The sequence below is a fragment of the Petaurus breviceps genome, unplaced genomic scaffold (assembly GCF_028583685.1).
Source record: "Petaurus breviceps papuanus isolate PSGF00001 unplaced genomic scaffold, PetGlider_PUasm1.0 79, whole genome shotgun sequence".
Taxonomy (NCBI): Eukaryota; Metazoa; Chordata; class Mammalia; order Diprotodontia; family Petauridae; genus Petaurus; species Petaurus breviceps.
The window spans coordinates 21,065,778-21,087,357 of NW_027186523.1; the positions used below are offsets into that span (position 1 = coordinate 21,065,778).

At 36.5% G+C, this 21,580-nt stretch overlaps 1 long non-coding RNA gene across 1 annotated transcript; it reads right to left on the reverse strand.

Annotated features, from left to right (window-relative positions):
* Window positions 1–902: 902 nt before the first annotated feature.
* On the reverse strand, window positions 903–16,475 carry LOC138175759 (uncharacterized). Its single transcript, XR_011172080.1, has 4 exons — window positions 15,879–16,475; window positions 14,512–14,589; window positions 13,630–13,803; window positions 903–1,569 (listed from the first exon to the last, which is right to left on the reverse strand). It is a non-coding gene; the product is annotated as an uncharacterized lncRNA (long non-coding RNA).
* Window positions 16,476–21,580: the final 5,105 nt, after the last annotated feature.

Consider the following 21,580-nt stretch of genomic DNA (forward strand, 5'->3'; position numbering starts at 1 on the left):
CTACTGAGAGGGACATTCACAGACTTGGAAATAATGACTGTGAGTCTGATAGAACCAGAGGTCTTGGGTCCAAAAGGGTCAGAGCTAAATGGCAGCAAGGCAATAGATCCTGTGAACTACTTAAGTACATTTATAGAGCACAGAGACATTAAGAGGATTGACCCAGGCCTGGATCTTTTACCAGCAGATGTTCTAAGAGTTGTTTAGAAAGTATAGGGGTAAAGTCAAATTTAAAAGGCCGAATTAACAGTCCTGGGAACTGTTTTATGTTTGTATGAACTTTAACATATTGAGACTGACACCGTCACCCAGAAGATTAGAACAGTAGTTATGAGTTAAGTTGTCCAGTTCTGTTTAAAACTGTTCTGCTACAAAGTGTGGGGCTTTTATGTTACCATTTCTTTATGGTGTAAAAAAAAAAACTCATCCCATTCCTAGGTTATATTGCACAGGGATATTTTTTTTAAATGACCCCCATTTTGGGCAAATCATATTGTAAAGGTAGGATAGTAACCCCACCTCCGATGTGGTTACAATGCCTTGCATAGGAGAGAATTTAATATGAATATAGGGCTTCTACACCTTCTTGAATAAATCACAAGTCATTGTATGAGAAACAGGGTTATCCCAAAAACAATTTACTTAAAAGTGAGATACTATCTCAATCTGGAAATAAAGGGGAAGAAAAAATTCTGTGCATCTGGATTCTAGATATTAGAACAACTATGGAATAATTAGAGCACAGAGGTGGGGTAGATGAAAGCAGGGAGTGTATGTATAGGATCAAGAACTGAAATGGTAAAGTTCCACGACCTTGTACATTCATACAAGCAGAAATGTTAGGATCATTTTATTGTCCAAGTCCTTAAAATGAAATAATTTTGTAACAGATTGTTCTGTTATATATTATTTATTATCTAAATTATAAGTAATTTGGCCCTAAAGCACTGGGGGGTGAGTATACATCAAGCCAAAGTGTGTGAGGGGAAAAAAATAAAGAATCTACCCTTTCCTCCATCTTAATTAGATGTCTGGTTCCCCAGGAGGGATCCTGATCTATACCTCATGCCTGGGTACAGAGCAACAAATTATGCTGTAGTCCAGACCCTGTGGGACCAGTAGAAGTTCTTCTAAAGGTTAGACCAGGGGTGTGCTGATAAGTGTTTAATAACAAGCTCTCTGCAAAGGAATGCCACACTTTTAAGTATAATATTCATTTTTTCCATCACTTAAGTCTAGGTTATCGATAAAACAATAAATCAAGTTCCTATCTATAGCATTTATTTTCTTCCAAGGTATAAATGCACATACTGAAAAATTTTTAAATCAATTCTCCTCAAAGAGTACAAGGTGCTTCTACCACGTCCTGGGTTTAGAAACAACCTATACATATAGAAAAGAACCATTAAAGACAAAGAAACTGTTATTAATACAAGCTCATAGTGCATTAATATTTGGTATTGTTCAGTCATTTTTTTCAGTTACGTCCAACTCTTTGTGACCCCAATTGTGATTTTCTTGATAGAGATACTGGAGTGGTGTGCCATTTCCTTTTCTGGCTCATTTTACCTATGAGGAAACCGAAACAAACAGGGTTAGGTGACTTCCCTAGGGTCACACAGCTAATAAGTGTCTTAGGTCAGATTTTAATTCAGGAAAAGAAGTCTTACTGACTCCAGGCCAAGACTCTATACATTGTTCCACTTAACTACCCCTGTATATACTGTGTATATTCAAAGAAATACTAAAAAAGATGTATGATTCCATTGTTATGAGCTCCTTTTTAAAAATTTCCAATATAGATCAAAACCCATTTTGAGCTTCAGTGGGCTCATAAGTTTCTGTGACCAAAGACATGCCATATTACTATGGTCAATGTTCTCATCATGAACTCTTAAGTTAACTGGGCTGTTTTGGTGTTGTTGTTTTTTTGTTTTGTTTTGTTTTGTTTTTACTAACAAACACAGTATCTTTCTGAACCCTCACAGAAGCCTTTTAGATTGGTAAGGTCTGACATGCATTTAGCTACACTGGTAGAGATTTCATGAACCATAGGTAATCTCTGCACAATAATGAGATAAGACAATAACCACAAAGTAAAACAAATGTCAAATACATATTTGACTTTAAAAAAATCACCTTGTAAGTATAAGATAAAGGAGGCAAACTTAGATAGGATTTTCTGTTGGGGGGGAAAGATCTGAAGAAGTTCTCAGTGAACTATAAGCTCAATGATAGTTAATAAGATAGCAGCAAAAGAAAAGAAAAAAAGCTAATATAATATTGAATGCTGCTGAAGCCCAATAAATGAATAGGTGTTGGTACTCTGCTTTGATCAGACCACAACTGGAGTATTGCATTCAGTTCTTGACCCCAAAGTTTGGGAACTGAAACGATGGAAAACTTTCAGAGATTAGCAACCAGCATGAGAAGGACCCATATTCCTGTCATTTGAGAATCGGTTTAAATAACTGGGAAGAATTGGCCTAGAAAAATGATGAATCAGGGGCAAATGATAGTTGCCTTCAGGTAATTTAAGGGCTATTCCTATTAAGGAGGACAGAACAAGAAGAAATGAGTTAAAGTTGAAGAGAAGAAAATTTAATATTGACAGGGAATATATATATTCCTGACCATTAGACACATAGCTCTGTAGGTAGAATGGGATACTTCTGTAAATACTGAGTTCTTTTCCATTAGATGTCTCTGAGGAGATTCTGGTCTACCAGGTGACTTAAATTGGGGGCTTTTGGGAGGATACAGGTTAGACTAGATGAATACTGAGATCCCTCTAATGGTAAAGTTCCATGACCCCAGTGAACACTAATATAAGATGACATGATACAATAAAATATAATACATAACATAAAGTGAAAATGTGTAGTAAAGATACTTGGAGAATAGGTAGCATATAACAAAGTGTTTATTATGTGGCAAATACACTACAATACTTAAAAAAGAGTTGTCGAACAAATTAATCAATTAGACTTTGATGTCACACAGAGATTTGGGGGAGTGATGAGATTTGATCTAGGCCTTGAAGGATGAATAGGATATGGGTGGAGGTAGACAAAGCATCAGTTGAGAAGCAGAGAAAAGAGAATGAGTGAAGACTTAGGGTGATCACAGCAGAGAATGAGGAAGACTATAGGGCAATGCTAAGCAGTATCAGAGCCAAAATATCATGCGCCAACCTGATTTTAAGTTTTAAACAATGAAAGGATGTACATCACACAACTTCTCTTTGGTTTCCAACTCACCAGACCTAACTTCCTTATTATCTGTTTCAACAATATACTTACTGTTATTGAGAATTGCCCTGAGCAGGAGGAGGGCATAGAAAGAGCAAAGGAAAAAAAGAGAGCGTCTTCACCATCACAAAAGAAATTTCAAGATACAAGACAAACACATCTGAAAAAGTCAAGGTCATTTAACAAACCGACATTCAAATGAGCAGTGGCGAATATAGTGAGTTCACAGTACAAAGACAATAATAAGTACTAGACGCACAGTTTAAGAATGCGCAAAAGAGCAGGCTTGTGGGCTAAATAAGCAATGCTTCCTAGAAGTGGTGAAATATATTTTGTAACTTTTAAAAATATATGAGCTTTCAACCTTGCCATGGGAATGATCTTTTTCTTGCCTGCCACACATCTCCTTTCCATAAGTGGAAAGAGCTTTGGACTTGGGAGTTAGAAAATGTGAGATGTAGAGTTGTTCTATAGCCATTGGGTAATCTGGAACAAATTGCTTTCCCTGTCTTGGACTTGATTTCCTTGACTGTAAAAATTGGGAGTTATATTAGAAGTTCTACCAACTCCTGTCCATCTCTGGCATTCTATAATTCTTTCAGTTAAGTATGAGAGGAGCAGTATTTCCTAGAGGCCTGGAGTGTAGACTGTTGTAAGCTTTTCCTAAGGCCCTACTCATCATAAGGTTGTATTTATGAGGAGGCCTTAGCCTTTTTAAGGTTGTTTTTATTTTCCTTAACCCTGAAACTCTCTTTGAAATTCAGTTGACTCAGGGGTCATGCCATTCAGAGCATGATGGAGATTTTTTTTTGTCACTCACACAAGAGGAGCTGAGGATTCTTTAAAAAACTTAAGACTTGAGAATAAACAACATAAGAGATAATTCAGGAAAGGATGATGTAATGGTAGTGGGAATTTGAACATCTTCCCTGCCTCTTAATAAGCCTAAGGGAATTTGAAGACCTTCCCTGCTTTGAAAATATACTTTGCCCCCTAATAGGCTGAATGTAATCACATGGAGCCTATGGTGGGAGGAGTTTACTGAAGGGTGAAGCAGAGCCCACAGGAAGCTGGGAGTCAGAGCAACTAGATATGGTTGGGAGGAGAGGGCATATCCAAAGGAAACAGTTAGGCTTATGAGTGACTATTAGGCTTATGCTGGTTTGTTGGAAAGCTAAAGGATGCTGTGGTGCTCTATGGTGTTGTGGCTTATTAACTTCTTTACTACTGTGATGGAATCAGCTTACTGGTTTTAGGATCCAGTTTTCTGGTGTTTGAATAAATGTTTTGCTTCTGTCTTCTATATGGAGGTTTTATATTTTGTGGTTGAGCACTATGAAGATATATTTATAGTGACTTCTGGCGCTGTGCACATTGCATTGGCACTACAGATGACAAGGAAGAGAGTGATGCCCTGGGGAGTAAGATGGAAGTTCAGAAGATAAGAGATTTTGAGGGGAAAGGTAATGAGTTTTATTTTGATAAATTGAGTTTGAGATGCACAGGGAACATCTAGATTGAGATGTTTCAAAGGTAATTGGTAATTCTCAGGAGAGAGACTTTTGTTATGGTAGGCTTGTTCCAGACTCTTTGTGACCCAATTAGGGGTTTTCTTGACCAAGATAACGGAGTGGTTTGCCCTTTCCTTCTCCAGCACATTTTGTAGATGAGGAAACTGAGGCAAAGAGGGTTAAGTGACTTTCCCAGGGTCACATAGCTAATGTGTCTGAGGCTGGATTTGAACTCATGAAGATAAGTCTCCCTGGTTCCAAACCTAATACTTGATCCATTGTGCCACCTGGTTGACCAGGAAAAAAACTAGGGCTAGCTATATAAATGTGGGAATTCTCTGCATAAACAATAGTTTCAGAGGAATTATGAAGTTAGAAGTCAGGTTGCAAAGTGCTGAAGAATGAGGGAGAGAAGAGGAACAGAAGGCATCAAGTAAAGAAAGCCTTTGGGGGGGAATTTGCCTAAAAAAGGGCAGAGATAAATGCCAATCACTTAAAATTGAGGATAGTGTTTATTGGGATTTTTTAAGGTTTGGATGAATTGGCATGTTTGCAAATTACATGAAAAGAATGGATTGGGCATGTGTGAAGACTAGAGAGAGAGAGTAACGACTTGGAGGGCAATGTACAAGGGAAGTTCTGAGGAGATGGCATCAAGGTCACTTGTAGACATGATGTTCTTGGCAACTAGAAGACCTAAAATTTTATCAAAAATTGAAGGAAAGAATAGAGGATGATAAAAGGGGGTTTTGAAATGAAGAGAAATGGGAAAGAGAGATAAATAACATCAGTTTTCTCTGTAAAATAAAAGGATGTCATCAGTTGAAAGGAAGATGTGGTTGGAACATTTCCTCTTTGACCTCATATAGTACTTTCTCTTAAAACTGTTTCACTTACTATGTAATATTGTATACTATAATTATCTAAATTTGAGTCTTATCCTGCTGTAAGCTCTGTTGGCAAGAGGACCATGTCTTATCTAAACTTTGTGTCTCCCTTAGCTCTTAGCACAATGGTAAATAAATGTTAGCTGAATGAATGAATGAATGTTCAACCCTCATGGGACTAGATTTCTCATGAAATTTAATAATAGCACACATGAAGAGTTTCTGGGCCAATTCCATTCTCTTCAACTAACAATTATTGTCTACTTGCCTATGATCAAGTTTGTGCTAAGCTGGGGATATAAAGAAAACAAAATGGGGCAGGAATTCTCCACAGAGAGCTTAAATTTGAATGAAGGTATCTTTCTAAAGATTTATTAATTTCTAAAAATAAAGGGAAGGTATTCTAAACATGGACAAAGGCAAAGAGACAGAAGAGGGGGTATCAACAATAAAGAACATTTAGCAATGCAGTTTGATTGTAATTGATAGTGCAGGAAAAAGTATAACATAAAGTGAAAGTGAAAAGATAAGTGTGAGCCATCCCTTGGAGCAGAGGGCTTTCAAAACCAGGCTGAGGATTTTCAGATTTGTTCTACAGGCAATAGATAGTAACGAAATATTTTTGATGGACAGGGGAAAGTACATGATGTGAAATATTACTGTAATGATAATGAAGTAGATTTTAAATAAATTCATTTGCCTCTTTTCCTATGTGTTATCTTCAATACCTAAAATTTTATTTTTATTTTTTCTGAATAATTAATGAGATTCAACCATTATACTAGAATTTATTATGTGGTTGGAGTTCTTTGAGTGTTCTCAAACTCTCCTCTGAAGATTCCTGGGATTATAAGAATCCCTTTTATAATTAAACTTGGATCCTCAGCAACAGCATAGGGCATTGTGTTGGTTGTTTATTTCAAATAGAGTCAAAGAATATGTTTTATTAATATATTTTGGTGATTTTCTTCAGGATATTTTTTAAAATATATATATATATATATATATATATATATATATACATATGCCATAAAGAAGAAAGAACATAAAAATATGAAAAATAAATCATTGCTGGCACAAGGCTCCTTGGAACATTGTAGACCTAATATAGTCAATCAGATTACAGCTTTCTACCAGAAGCTAAACTGAGAGAAAAAGAAAATTCTTTTTTGTCATTTTCTTATTTAAAGTTAGTTTTTAAATTTTTTATTTTTTTCTAGAAATGTTCTTGGGGCATTTCATTAACTTAAACTCTGAATGTATTCTGTGAACAATGATGTTAGCATGTAACTGGCCTTTACAGATACTGTTTCATATGAGATAATAAATTTTTGTGGGGTTGGTGTTACCATTATCCCCATTTTAGGGATGAGGAAGTAGATGCTGAGAGATGTTTAGTAACTACAAAGATTTACACAGCTTATAAGCAACAGACGCTGCCTTTGAATTCAGATCTTTCTGTTTCTACATCCAGTGCTCCATTCACTACAATATCTACTTCCCCCTTGAAGAGTACTCTTCAGTACTCAGAGTAAGAGTTTTAAGAAGAAAGATTATATTTAAATAATTTATTATTGTTTTAGGATTTATTATTGTTTGGTAGGGCAGACATGATGCAGGTAAGTCTATCTAGTAACCAATAAAACAAGGTTTACTATGCTACAATAGGGCAAGGACATTCAGAAGAGAGAAAGGCAATTCAGCAAGGATCAAGTGCTGATCTTGGGATCTCAGCTTTCCCAGTTTTTATCATGAAGCTTGTCTCCTAAATCTGAAGCCTTGGGAAAAATATTTAACTTTCTTCGTGCTGGTGACCAAAAAGCTTGGTCATATTTGGGATCTTATTCTCCTTAGTCAATTGAATTCCAATGAGAATTTCAGTGTTCAAGAAAAAACAAAAACAAACAAAAAACCTTAAAGGAGTAAAACCTTCAAAAGATAGCCTTGAAAAGAGCAGGGCCTCAGGGAAAGTTATAGCAGTCTACACTGCAGGCCTCTAGAAAATATTGCTCCTCTCTTACTTGACTGAAAGAATTACAGAATGCCACAGATGGATAGGGGTTGGTAGAATTTCTAATCTAACTCCCAATTTTTACAGTTAAGGAAACCAATTCCAAGACAGGTCCAGTGATTTATCCCAGGCCACCCAATGGCTAGGACAGCTCTAGATTTCACAGTTTCTAACCCCCAAGTCCAAAGTTCTTTCCACTTATAGCAAGGAGATATGACAGGCAAGGAAAGGAGAGTTCCCACGGCAATGTTTAAAATGTGGGTGAATATAATGTTCATATTTTTAAGTTATAAAATATATCTGGCCACTTCTAGGAAGCATTGCTTCTTTAGCCCACAAGCTTGTTCTTAAACTGTCTCCAGGACTCATTGTCTTTGCATTGTGCACTATATTCACCATTGCAAACTTGAATGTGGTTGGTTAAATGACCTTGATTTTTTTAAATGTGTCTGTCTTTTATCTTCAACTTTCTATTGCAATGATGAAGACACTCTCCTTTTTTTTTCTTTGTTCTTTTTATCCCCTCCTCATGCTCAGGGCAATTCTCAATAGACAGTAAGTACATTGTTGAAACAGATAATAAGGAAGTCAAGGCTGCTGAGTTGGAAGGCAAAGAGAAGTTGTATGATATACATCCTTGTCATTACTGAAAACTTACAATCAGGTTGGCACATGATATTTTGGCTCTGATAATTGCTTAGCGTTTCCCTATAGTCTCCGTCATTCTCTACTATGTTCACCCTAAGCCTTCACATAAGTGCCCCTCCACCACTGCTTCCTCCATCTCTATCCATATCCTACGTATCTTTCAAGGCCTAGATCAAGTCCCATCTCTCCTCCCAAAAGCTCTCAGTAACATAAAAGTCTAACTGATTTATTTATTCTCCATTTCTTTGTGTAACTATTGTAAGTAATTAACAGCTTATTACATATTATCCTATTTTCTAATCATCTTCTCTATACATTTTCATATTGTCATTTTATGTTATGTATCTTACTCTATCATATAATTTTGAACAAAAACATCTCAGGATTAGAAGAGACCTTGGAGATTTCTTGGTATAACCCCTTCCTGAGTCATGAAAACTCTCTATAAAATTAGCTTACCATGTGGGTATCTAACCTGTCTTTATAGAGCTCTGGGGATAAGAAACTCATTACCTCTTCAGGTAGTCCATTCCATTGTTTCTAAGCCTTATGGTTAGCCAAAATCTGCCTGCCCCACAGTTCCATCTTAAGAAATATAGTTCATCCTGAGGCAAAGAAAAAAATGGGTCACTTCAAAATGACCCCCTCCCTGAAAAATATTTGAGGATAATTCTCATATTCCTCAATGTTTTCATGCCATGCCTTTTTTACTTGTCCCATCATCTCTACCTCCTCCTGATCATTAACCTGAACTCTCCCCTAGATCCTTTGGTTCTATTAGATGAGCCTTATCTTGTAGGTCTTGTGTCCAAACCTAAATACCATTTTCCACCTATTCCATCCCATGCTGTAACACATACCCCCTTCCTCTTTCCAGTTCACCTTTATGTATTGTTTTCCACCCTTAGAATGTAGGCTACTCGAGGTCAGAAACCATTTTTTAAATTTCAATAGCTTAGTAGTGCCTGGCACACAGCAATTCTTCTATGCATGTGTGTTTGTCATAAAAGTGGGGTCCCCCAAAAAAGTGGGGGTCCCAGAGGTATGGTGATCATGGATAAGGTAGGAAGCTAAAGGTTGTGGTCAGGAGGAAGACAAAAAGAGGGGAATATGCTGTCATACCATTTCTGAAACCAGAATTCTTATCAAAGTTCCTCCTAAAATCTGACACACAAATCTGATCTGGGTACAATGGAGTGAAATGATCATATTCTTTAATTCTGGACACTGTGTTTCATTAATATAACCTAAGATAGAATTAGATTTTTGTTTTTTTGGTTTTAGGTACCATTATTGAACTCATAATCAACTATAAATTCCATCAAGGCACTTCTCCCAAACTATAATTGTGTCATTGATTTTTTAAAAACCTTAACATAGATTCAGGCAGTTTTTAGATGAAATCCAAGTCATCAATAACCACATCCAAAGTTTACAAAAACGTAAAACAACAAATATTTAAGAGGCTATGTTAAAGCAGATACATTAATGCATTATTGATGATGATGTGAATTAGTCCAACCATTCTGGAAAGTAATTTGGAACTATGCCCTAAAAGCTTCTGAATTGTACATACCCTTGCTGTAGTGATACCATTAATAGGTCTATACACTAAAGACTGCAAAGAAAGAGGAAAAGAACCCATTTATGCACAAATATTTTAGCAGCTCTTCTTTTGTGATGGCAAAAATCTGGAAATCAAAAGGGGAGCCACCAAGTGGGGGGAAAGGTCAATAAATTATGGTATATGGACATTATAAAATACTGTGTTTTAAGAAATAACAAAGGAGACAGATATAGTGCAATTTGTGAGATTTGTATGAACTGATGAAGAATGAAATGAATAGAACAAGAACAACTGATACAATGAAAACAGCATTTCAAACACAGTTTGGAAAAGCTTAAGAACTCTATCAATATGAAGACTTATGATGAAACACGCCACCAATTTCTAGAAAGAGATGTAATAGACCAAGGATATATATTTATACATATGCTTTTGAATGTGGTCAATGAGGAAATTGTTTGCTTGACTATTCATATTTACTAAAATAATGCCTTTTTTGTTTTTTTCTTTTTTGCAGTGGGAAGATTAGGGAAGGTAGAAGTGGGAAAATTTATTTTTCTTACTTAAAAAAATTAAATTTAGTAAAAAACATAAAACCAATGTAAGAACTCATTGCAATGATTCATTAGAGAGATCATATGGGCCTGAATTTTATTTTGTTTGGTTTTTTGGGGGGGTGAGGGGGGTTAGGGAGAGTATGGAGAAAGCTGTAGTGGGATTGAAAGGTATGGACATAAGATATTTAGGAGGTAGAATACTGATAGAATTTTATAAGTTATTGAAGGCTGAGCATAAGAGGAAGATAAGAATAAAAAAATCTTAGATTTTCAAATCTGGTGGCTTGGTAAATTATTAGAACCTTTAGAAGAAATAGATATATTTGAAGTAGTGGTAGACTGGTGAGGGATCAGGAGGAAATTTGGGGTTTATTTCTAGATATAATGAAATTGAGGTGATAGGAGTCTATCTAGGTAGATGCATCTACAAAGAAGTTTGATAGTAGGGGCCTGGGACTTGGGAGCAAAGCAGGGAAATAAATGAATATAAGTGGAAGTCATCTGAATTGAAATGATAATTGAAGTTATTGGACTAAATGAGATTGCCAAGGAAGAAAACATTAGAGAAATGAGAGAAGAGAGCCAAGAACAGATCCTTGGGAGGTACCCACGTGGAAGGGGGAAGAAGGCAACCCAGAAAAAAGGATGATTTGGAAGGAATGCTTAAAGATACAGGAAGAAAACAAGTTTGTTTATTTGGCTTCCCAAGACATAGCATGATAGAAAGGGCAAATTAGGTATTTAAAGTGAATTCAATAGAGCAAGGCATTCAGAGAGCAGCAAGAAGTAATAGCTGTCTGGCGGCAAGGAAGAGATAGGAGAACTACAAAAATGCAGAACCCCAAAAGAACAACAGTTTGGGCTCATTTACCTAAAAGAAAACCTGGGTAGACCAGGTGTCATTGCATTATTGGGTACAGCATAGTGATGGTTCATAATGCTAAGGATTGTATGAAGTAGAGTGATGTTCTGGAAAAATCACTGTCTTAGTTGTCAAGAAAGAAAGGTCTGAGACATGGCATTGTCAATTTCAAGCTTTATGACCTTGGTTAAATCAATTCAAAAAAATTGATTTTCATCTTCAATAAAATGGGATAAGGATGTTTCTACAATTTATCTCACAGGATTGTTATTAGGACCAAATAAACATATCCAAGTACTCTTGTTAAGCTCTATTTAAATATGAACTATTCTATGTCTACCTTTGATACATGGTGTTTAAGGCATTGAAGTACCTAATAAATTTTGTATTTCCATACAGAATGGTTAAAAACATTTGGAGAATTATAGTTTGTTGTTTCTTTCCTGGTATTTAGCAAGAACGGGGAACTGTTTGATTCTTCATTCCAACCCCTTACCATAAATAGTATAAGAATCACTCCTGGATAATAAAAAAAAAATAGCAGTTGGCCCCAGAAGGACTTATAGAGCTTGAAGGACAATGGGGAAAAAATTAGCAACCTGATGAAAAGCATCTCAATTAGGCAAGAATCACACTGGGCTGACCCTGAAAAAAAGAGAACATCCCAATGTGAATTTAGCCTATTGCAAACAACTTTTGAGGATAGAAACCTGTATGTAGATAAAAACAGCAAGGCATATTCTGCATTCCTAGGAGAGCTTTAGTGAGAGGCCATATGTCAATAAGAACTGGATCACAAGAGAGGTTTCATAGCCTTGACATATGGATCTGTCATTATATATAAGCTGTGATATAGAGGGATTCTACATCACCTACCATGAGAGGGACATTTATTGTGTCTCCTTTGCCATACTGCCACTGAAGACCCACAGCAGAGAGCCTGTTCTCTTTAAGGGGAGTTTGGGGTGGGGAGAGGAAGGTGATAGAGAAGCATCTAGAGATGGTATGTCCTGGTGCATGCAGAGTCATACAGGACAAATGATAGGAACCAAACCAGGTCATAGGGAATAGCTGGCCAGCCTCATCCCCAATAAGGCCTGCAATTAATTTTCATCTCTGACACATACTGACAGTATAATACAAAAAACGTCACTTAGTCTCTCAGTGCTCTAAGCAACTAAGATTAAAAGATGCAGAGAAGGTGCCAGTCTCTACTGGTTGAAGTAATTTCCTCAGCTGGGAGTTCCCTGTATCAATGAAATCATAGGTTGAGGCCCTATCCTCATCCCCACTATGAATTACATTTGTTTTATTTGGAATGTAAATGAAATTTCTTAAGGTATGTGCTCCTAAGGGGAATTTGTAATAACACAAGAGGTAGTATCCACACTCCCAGATTTTTGGGGTGGAGTAATTAACCAATGAACCCAAAAGATTAGAAACTCCACCACAGATATCTAGGCCATTCATTCACTCTGAAAATCACTAACTGCAGAGTTTTCCACACCTCTCCACACACACATACATCAACACACCACATGTGCCTAAAGGAGTAAGACGCAATTATGGGTAATATCTTCTTAGTTTTGATGCCTTTATCCTTTCATGATGATGTAGTATATATACAATCTAAGCTTACTCCCCCAACTCATATTACAACATAGAGTTCTAGGAGTAACCTGAAGGTTTGGGGAGTTTCTCTAATACAGTTGCTTACAAGCTCATATACAAATTACTCCCAACATTATGAATCACCAATGAATGTGTTTCCCTAATGTCAATTGACCACTTACGAGTTACTTCAATACCATATAACTGGTGATCCTTGTCCTGATATAGTTTTGATCAGTTGACTGTTCCTCGATGTTGAATAACCTTTTACATCAATTAGCTTTTTTGAGACTTTTTTTTTTTGAGGGAGTCCATTAGAGCACTGGGCCTGTAGTCATAAAGACCAAGCTAAAATCAGCCTTAGACTCTTGCCAGCTGTGTGACCCTGGCCAAGTTGTTTAATCTCTTATCTGCCTCAGTTTCCTCAACTGTAAAATGGGGAAATAATAACACCTTGCAAGATTGTTGCAAGGATCAAATGAGATAATATTTGAAAAAGTGTTTATCACAGAGCCTGACAAAAAAAATAAACAGTGCTATATAAAAGCTTATTCCTTTCCCTCCTTTTGCATATAAATATTTACTGAGAAAATACAATAAGTAGCAAAAAATAGAATCTTCTACCACTTTAGTCTTTAGGAAAATTGGACTCAGTCCATGTCCCCCCTCTCCCTCCCGCTGAGTTTACTTCACACTATCTTGTTGACAGGACAAGGTTTCTCACCCATATGTATGTCAATCTATTTGTTGGCTGGGTCCAATGGGTTGGCTCCTCACTGAACTTCCATTGGTAGAGTCTGCTAAGGATTCCAATTCCTGGACCTCTGGTGGCTCTCTTTTACTTTTTGAACCTCATAAGATCATAACTTGGTCTCCTCCATTTCTGAAATTCATCCCCCTAAGAATAGGATCAAAAAGACACAGAGAGACAAGAGAAAAGTGGTAAGATGCATTCGCCACACAGCTATGGCCACATGGTAACTGGTGAGGAAGTGTACATGCTTCACCTAGTAACTTATTTCTTCCTCTTCATTTGAAATATGCCCAGGAAATGAAACCAATTTCAACTATTTATCATATATTTGTGTGAATACTCAGCTCCAACAATAGAGGAATTGAGAAGCTTTTTGAAGTCAACAGAAAACAATCACAAATAGCTGTGAACCCTGAAGTCAGGCATTGTGTGTTACAGGAAGCAGTCTCACCAAAACATTACCTGATAGAGCATCAGGTAGAGAAGACTGCTCTTGCTCTAAGAATTGTACATTGGAGAGACCCCCCCTCCTTGCATGAATAAATAAGGTGTTTTCTATAATAATAGAAAAAAACATTCAATATTATTTTTATATGTACATTGAAGCCAACTAGTCAAATCAATAAGCATTTATTAAGTGGCTATTATATGCCAGGCACTGAAATAAGTCCTGGAAATACAAATACATGCAATAAGAAAGTCAGTCCCCACACTCTAGGAGATCATATTCTAATAGGGGAAAGACAAAACATAAAAAAGAAACTGAGGAAGCTGTAAGAACTCTACCCTGGGGCCTAGTGGAGAAAAAAGTCAGGAGGGGAGCCCAGAGAAAAATCCATGAACATGGCTTACCTGGGGCCTTCTTTAAAATAGAGGTTCTGGGCTGAACTGACAAATCAGCAGAAAAGACCCCAAGAAGGGAGAGATCTGCTAAAATAAGAAGGCCACAAACAAAATGAATTATCAGTAGTTATATTTTGGGTGATATTTTATCTTATTCTGATTAAATATAAATAAATATAAATGTTAAAAATAACCTGCCACCTAATTCAATTAAACTGAGGCACAAATAAAATGAACAATAAGAAACATAGATTGAAAGCTGGGCTTAAAGTCATCAATCCTGGACTCAAGTCAAAATTCTGACTTATACTTGCTATCTGACAACAGATAAGTAACAACTTCTCAGTGACACAAATATTTCTAAACAATAAAACATAGAAGAATTGCCAATCAACAATGGTAAAGGGAATTGCCTCACTGGGAGTAATTTACAACAATAAAGTCATGAGTCTAGGCCAATAAATAATTATAATTTGTATTGCTATGTCACATATAAATTGATTTGTAAGAAGAGGTGAACTGAAAGATTAGGAAAAAGTAATTTTAGAATTTCAAATCATGAGAGATAATCCAGAAAGAGAGGAAATATTATACTTTAAACAATAAAGATTATATATTAAAACACATTTGCCCCATTACTATATTTGATTTATATTATGTAAATCATATTCTTAAATATTTTCTGAGATACTGTGTTCCACATGTCTGTTTAATTGATACCTTTTGTTTTTTATATCATTCATTTTCTTATATTATCCTACCCATTCTCACAGTCCTATAAAACATTTCCTTATAATTAAGAGACTGAAACCAAAACTAAGCAGTGAAGCTAGTAGATCTGAAAGTATTTGCAAAATTCCATACCCACTGTCTCCTACCCCTCTGCTGAGAAAAGGAAAGTATAATTATTCATCATGTCTTCTCCGGGATTAAGATTGGCCATTTGGTTTAATTGAAATTTACTTTCCATGCCATTTTCATTTACAGTACTACAGAAATTGTGAATGTGTGTGTCTGTGTGTGTGTGTGTGCTGTTTTCTTCATTTTTCCACCAGTTCATTAAAGTCTTCCTACATCGGTCTTAATGTTTTCCTATATTCATTGTTTCTCACAATGTGATATTATCCTAGTTACATTAATATGCCACAATTCATCCATTGATTGATTCCTCAATTTACAGACACCAACCAAATTTCAAAGGTTTTTTTTTTTTTGCTTTGTTTTTTGCCACGACAAAAACTATTCCTATAAATATTTGACCAGAATCCTAGGTCAATTCTCTAAAATACAACTTAGCTCTAAAGTTCAATATCCTCAATTTTAAAAGACTAAATAAAACTAAATTCTAAAATTAAAATTAAAAAAAGAAAACATACCTCTTATAAGCACAAAGCCAGCCCTTCTACTAGGGAAAGTAAATAGTTACATGGGTGATTGATTCCCCTATCCTTTCCTCGTTCCTCCCTACCTCAAAATTCCCTCATCAGCTCCCTGGTGTTTGATTTTCCTTTAAAAGGCATAAGACCTTTTATTTGCCATTATAAATAAGCCTTAAAAGGTAAATATTTATCTCTGAAAGATGTAACAGATTAAATTTATATTAATTTATACAAATGACTTATTAGAATGCAAATCTGTTTGGGAGAGAAATATTACTGGAAAGAGAGAAGATAGCAGAACCAGTGTAAATACTGTGAAAAGAAAGAACACAAAAAATAGTTCACCATACTCGGGACAATTGTGTTGGAAGAGAAAGTTGTTTTTGCCCCAGTTCTCAGCCCATTCCCTTTGTAGCCTACTGTTCTGGACCTTCCTACCCTGAAGAGACAGAGAAGGGATCTCACAACCTCAGCCCCTTTAATCTGTGGCAAAGCTCTAGTTTCAACTCTGGGAGAGAATAAGAATTCACTGGTTAATTAAAAAAAAAAAAAGGAAGGGAAGGGACTCCATGTAAAAGATATAGAAACAAGTACCTAGCCTTAGCAAAGACTTACTACCCATACTTCTCAATTTTTCCTGGGGCCAGATTTCTCTAAGTGTACATGAACAACATATTAGTGTACACACACACACACACACACACACACACACACACACACATTCTTTCTGTACAAAGAGAATATTTTAGACAGCACGAATAATGTCAACAGAGCCAGCAGCTTGTGATTTATGGTCCTCCCTCTTTCACCTCCCCACCACTTCCCATCCCATCACTTCAGGCAGGACTGTTCCCTGGAGTGCTGGCAGAAAAGGAGCCTACATGTATATACAAAACCTACATATCAGTTTGTTATTTGGTATTCTTCTTTATCACGCTGGAAATATGCCATATGGCAAATAAGCTCAATACCACAATGCTTATACAACAAAATTCTTTCTGATTTTTTCCCCTCCTTCCCTGGAGTGTTTTGTTACTTTCATTTGTTTTCTTTAAAATTCCAAATAGTCCTGTCCATATTTAGTTGTTTTCTGGACACTTTATTCACAAAGAACATTGATGAGCATTAGGCTAAAGATTGATGGTTGTCCATTTTCTCCTTATGGGGAGAGGGTGGTGCTAGGAATGTATGTAGAATCCTTGAAATGAATGGGCTTAAAAGGTAGTCAGTCTACTGATTAATGAACTTCCTGGAAAGTTAATCTACTTTCAGTGCTTGGAATTTTTCATTTCTCTTGCTTGTATTATGCTCCCAAGATGAAGAGAAAAGCTTACACAGACAAAAAAGCAAGGCTCTCCTAGTATTGTAAGGGAATCTGTTGGGGTGAGGGAAGAAGGTGTGCCTAATGTTCAGGGAGAATACTAGTTATAAAATATTCTCTTTTTTTTCCTTTTGGACTTGGATGTTTCATTAAACATATGGTTTCGTCCCTTGTTCATCTATGGGATAAACCACAATCTTTTTTTTAACTCAAATATATTTTGCAAACATGAGTTAAGCACATGTTTGTATAGCACAATATGGTAGGGTCTGGATGAAACAGAAAGTTTAGATAAGGCAAGTGTTCCTGTCAGAAGAAACTTACAATCTAAGAAAGACATTAGATAAATAAGGACAGTGTGAAATAGAGGAAAGGGTGCTCAACTTGGAGACAGTGGCCTTAGGAAGAGTCTGGGCTTGGTGATTTTATGTTTCTCTCCATGGGTATGCCCCAGGGCTCTATCCCTGGCCTTCTTCTCTTCTCTCTCCACATTCTCACTTTCTTGGTAATCTCAACAGCCCTTGTAGATTCAAGAACTATTTCCATGAAGATGACTCATTGCAGCATAGTGAATACAAGGCCAGATTTAAATTGAGCAGTCTTGGGTTCAAATTCCACCTTCAGTACTTACTAATGTGACTATGTACAAGTCACTTAACCTCTGAGTATGAGTTTCTTCATCTGTAAAATAAGGTTGGACTAGATGACCTGCAATTCCACATCTTTGATGTCTTTTGATGCTACAGTCCTCTGACTCTGATTTGTATATGTTTCCCTAGTCTAAATTCCAGTCCAAATTCTTTTAAACAACCAACTGAATAAGTATTCTTAATGTCAGCAAGGCCATAATAGAAAGTCATAATTATTTCTCCTTAAATCAATTCCACTCCTAACTCTTCTAACTGCTGTCAAAGACACTATCATCCTTCAAGTTACTCAGGAACACCATTTAGTTATTGGTCAGCAGGTATTCTTAACTACAGGATACTGTCCATCACTCCTCATATGAAAACAGTTGTCATGTCATATTGGTTCTATACCCCCATTTCTCATATCAACCTTCTCTCCTCTCACACAGACACTATTCTAGATCAGTCACATGTCACCTTTGTTCTATACCACTGCTTTGCCATTATGATCAGTCTCCCCTTCCCCTAGTCTCCCTCTTCTCTAATGCATGCTCCATTAGCTGCCAAACTATATGTCAATCTATTGCTCAAGAAAGATTTTAAAAGTATTTTATCAGATAAATACTCAAACCAACTACAAAGGACCTATGAAGGAAGATGCTATCCACCTCCAGAGAAAGAATCAATAGATAGAAATATGTACATGATAGCTTTACTATATGTATGTATACCTATATTCATGCATATATGTTTATATATATATATATGTTTATGTGTGTGTGTGTTCAACTGTAGTAAACTGTGTGTTTAACTCTATGACAGACTAGGAAAGAAAGGAGAAAAACAATAAAGAGTGAACAGCAGAGAAAAAAGAAAACTTAGAAGGAAGAACAGAAAAGCAGGGTAGCTTTGAAAACCAGAGACTGATGCCTCCAGCCCAGACTCTGCAACCCTGCCTCCTCCACTAGTTCAGTAGGCTCCAATATATAAAGTTACCCTAAATCTATCCCCAAATGGCAAAATTGTACTCTTCAATCTCAGGGCAAGAGAATTTCCTCTAATGATGAATAGCTGTACAACTATGCATCTCACTGCCCAGATCAGAGGTCTGACCTCTTAAAAAACATGTCCATGATAAATCAATGCTACTCTTGAAAGTGGAAGGACTTCCTTGTCCATTGGTTTCTTGGAACCAATCTCTGGGAAAATGTGCCTGATAAGAATGGACTGCTTTTGGTGCTGATTCACTCCAGACCTTTGTTATTACCCCCAGAACAGAATGGCCTATCCTTAAGGTCCTTGCCCCTTCAGAAAGCTCTATCCAACCTAATAAAGCAGCTTGAATCCTTCCATTGGACATATTTTCTTTCTTTTGGGATGGCTCAGATCGCTTCTTAACAGAAAGGGTTTAGGGGACAAGTGGGTAGTACTGTTTGGAGGCATCTTTCTAGGGAATGGTAAAATTGTTGCTATAAAAGTGGTTTATGTGTGTTTACCTGGAAGAAAGGAGATCTCCAAGTTGACTTGGTTGTAATTCTGAATCACTGGATAAGGATGAGTTATGATCTCTCAGACCTGTTAGGTACCTGAGATTATATAAATTGTCATACTCTGATGATTGACTGACCAGGTGTACATCCAGATAAAGATTTGGGGGGAGAGGCAACCAAAATAGCTATGTGACACTGTATTTTTTGTCATATATCCTTGCTGTATTAGGGCAAAGTAAACTATTCCTTTTGTTGAATGTTCAGTGACTTGCAAGTGCCTCATTTCATCCCAACATTAAACCTGAAATAAGAGTGTGCTGGTTTTAGAATCATGACTGCATCACACAAGATACTTATTGAGTATTAGTAAATGAATTAATGAATAAGCAATTACACAATGATTCTCTGACATTGAGGAATGTATACTCAAGTGTTGTATAATTATTATGTTTATTATATACATATACAATAATCATATAATCATTTCACATAGATATTTATGGTCATAAATCATATATGGTATAGGTAATGATTAAATATATGAGTAAAAAACTGAATACAGCATAAATGATTATTGATCTAATTTTCCATAGCTTTTCAACACCATCCATAAAGCTGAGGACCCAGAAATATGCATTCAACCCATTTGCAGTCTATTATTACAAAGTCTGGACAAATCAGATTAACCAAATCTTTATGGGCTTACCACAGTAGTATCAATATATTTGCAAAGTATGGTAAAGTGGAAAGAACTCCAGGTTTGAAGTTGAAGAACCTGGGTCCAAGTTCTTGGTTTTGTTTGTTTGTTTTCTTTTCTTTTTGTTGTTTTGTTTTTCATTAACTGTATTTTCTTAGACAAATAACTTCCTCAATCTTGGTTTCTGTTGTTTCATCTATAAAATTACAGGGCTAAACTCGGCGGCCTTCAATGTCCCTCTAAGATCTAAATCTGCAATACTGTTAAACATTTTGATGGACCATTTTTGAAATTGTGTCATTGTCTTAGCATTGAACTCAGAAGTCTCTCTTACAATTTCCTTTGTCTTTTGATGTAGCTCCACTCTTCCATCCTTGTCTTATATTATTTTCTTCCTGTTTTTCAATGCTTCGGTGATATTGGATTCTTTCTTGCCCCCAGAAGAGGTCTTGTGTCCATCCCAGTGAGTACTTTTCTCCTAGATAGAGTAGGCATTCATCTAATATTTGCTATTTGTTGAAAGTAGTTTCTTTTGGAGAGAGACACTATGTTTTATGCTATTTATGTAACATGGCTTTGATGGGTGTCATTTGTTTTGGAGGAAATAGAAGAGGCATTCAAAAGCTCTCCAGGGAATCATAGGATTTGTAGTTCCGGAGGTAATAGCATCCTTCCCTTTCTTCCTCCCCCTTGCCCTTGGAGAGAACATCAGGAAACTTGAAATGGGCTGTTTGGGATCATGCAAGCCAGAGGGATTCTTTGAACTGTGTTGGAGGAGAAGAAAGGACAAAATACAGCAACAAGAGGGAGATAGAGCTAGGGATAGAAGTAGCCTGACAGGCACAAGATTACTACAGTGAATGAAACTGTGGACTAAATAGAGGTTGGCAGTAGAATGTACCTGCCTCTGACTCCTGATTTATGACAAGGGAGCACTCATCCCTCTGTAACAGCTGTGAAAAAGTTGTGGAAAAGTTTCGTTAGCTTCCCTTCCATCCCTCTAAGTGCTGTTTGCCATTTATTTCTAGTTTATCATTTTTTTCCTTTGTGAGTGAAGTTGTTTCTTTATAGTAATTATATTTTCTCAGCAACCTGGGAGGGGAAGACCCTCAGAGTTTCTGGTCAGAACAGAAAACAATTGCTATTTACAGTCACTCTGAGCCACCAGAACAATAAGCAAGAGAGACTTGGGCTCTGACCTATTATTAGCCAATCAACGAAAGCCAAAAAAATTGGGATTCAAAGGCACTGTCAAGTAGCTCCATTTGAATCACAATGAGCTTTTTTTTTTGCTTTTTGGAGGGCAATTGGGGTTAAGTGACTTGCCTAAAGTCACACAGTTAATTTTTTTTGTGTTAAGCGTCTGAGGCCAGATTTGAACTCAGGTCCTCCTGACTCCAGGGCTGGTGCTCTGCTCACTGTGCCACCTAGCCCCCCCTACAATGAGCTTTTTCAAAGCTTGTTTTTTTCCAGAGCCATATTTTAAGAAATCATAAATGAAAACTACAGGACACAAAAGAGTTGTCTTCTTTTTTAATGAATTTGTCAGTTTTCTCTTAGAC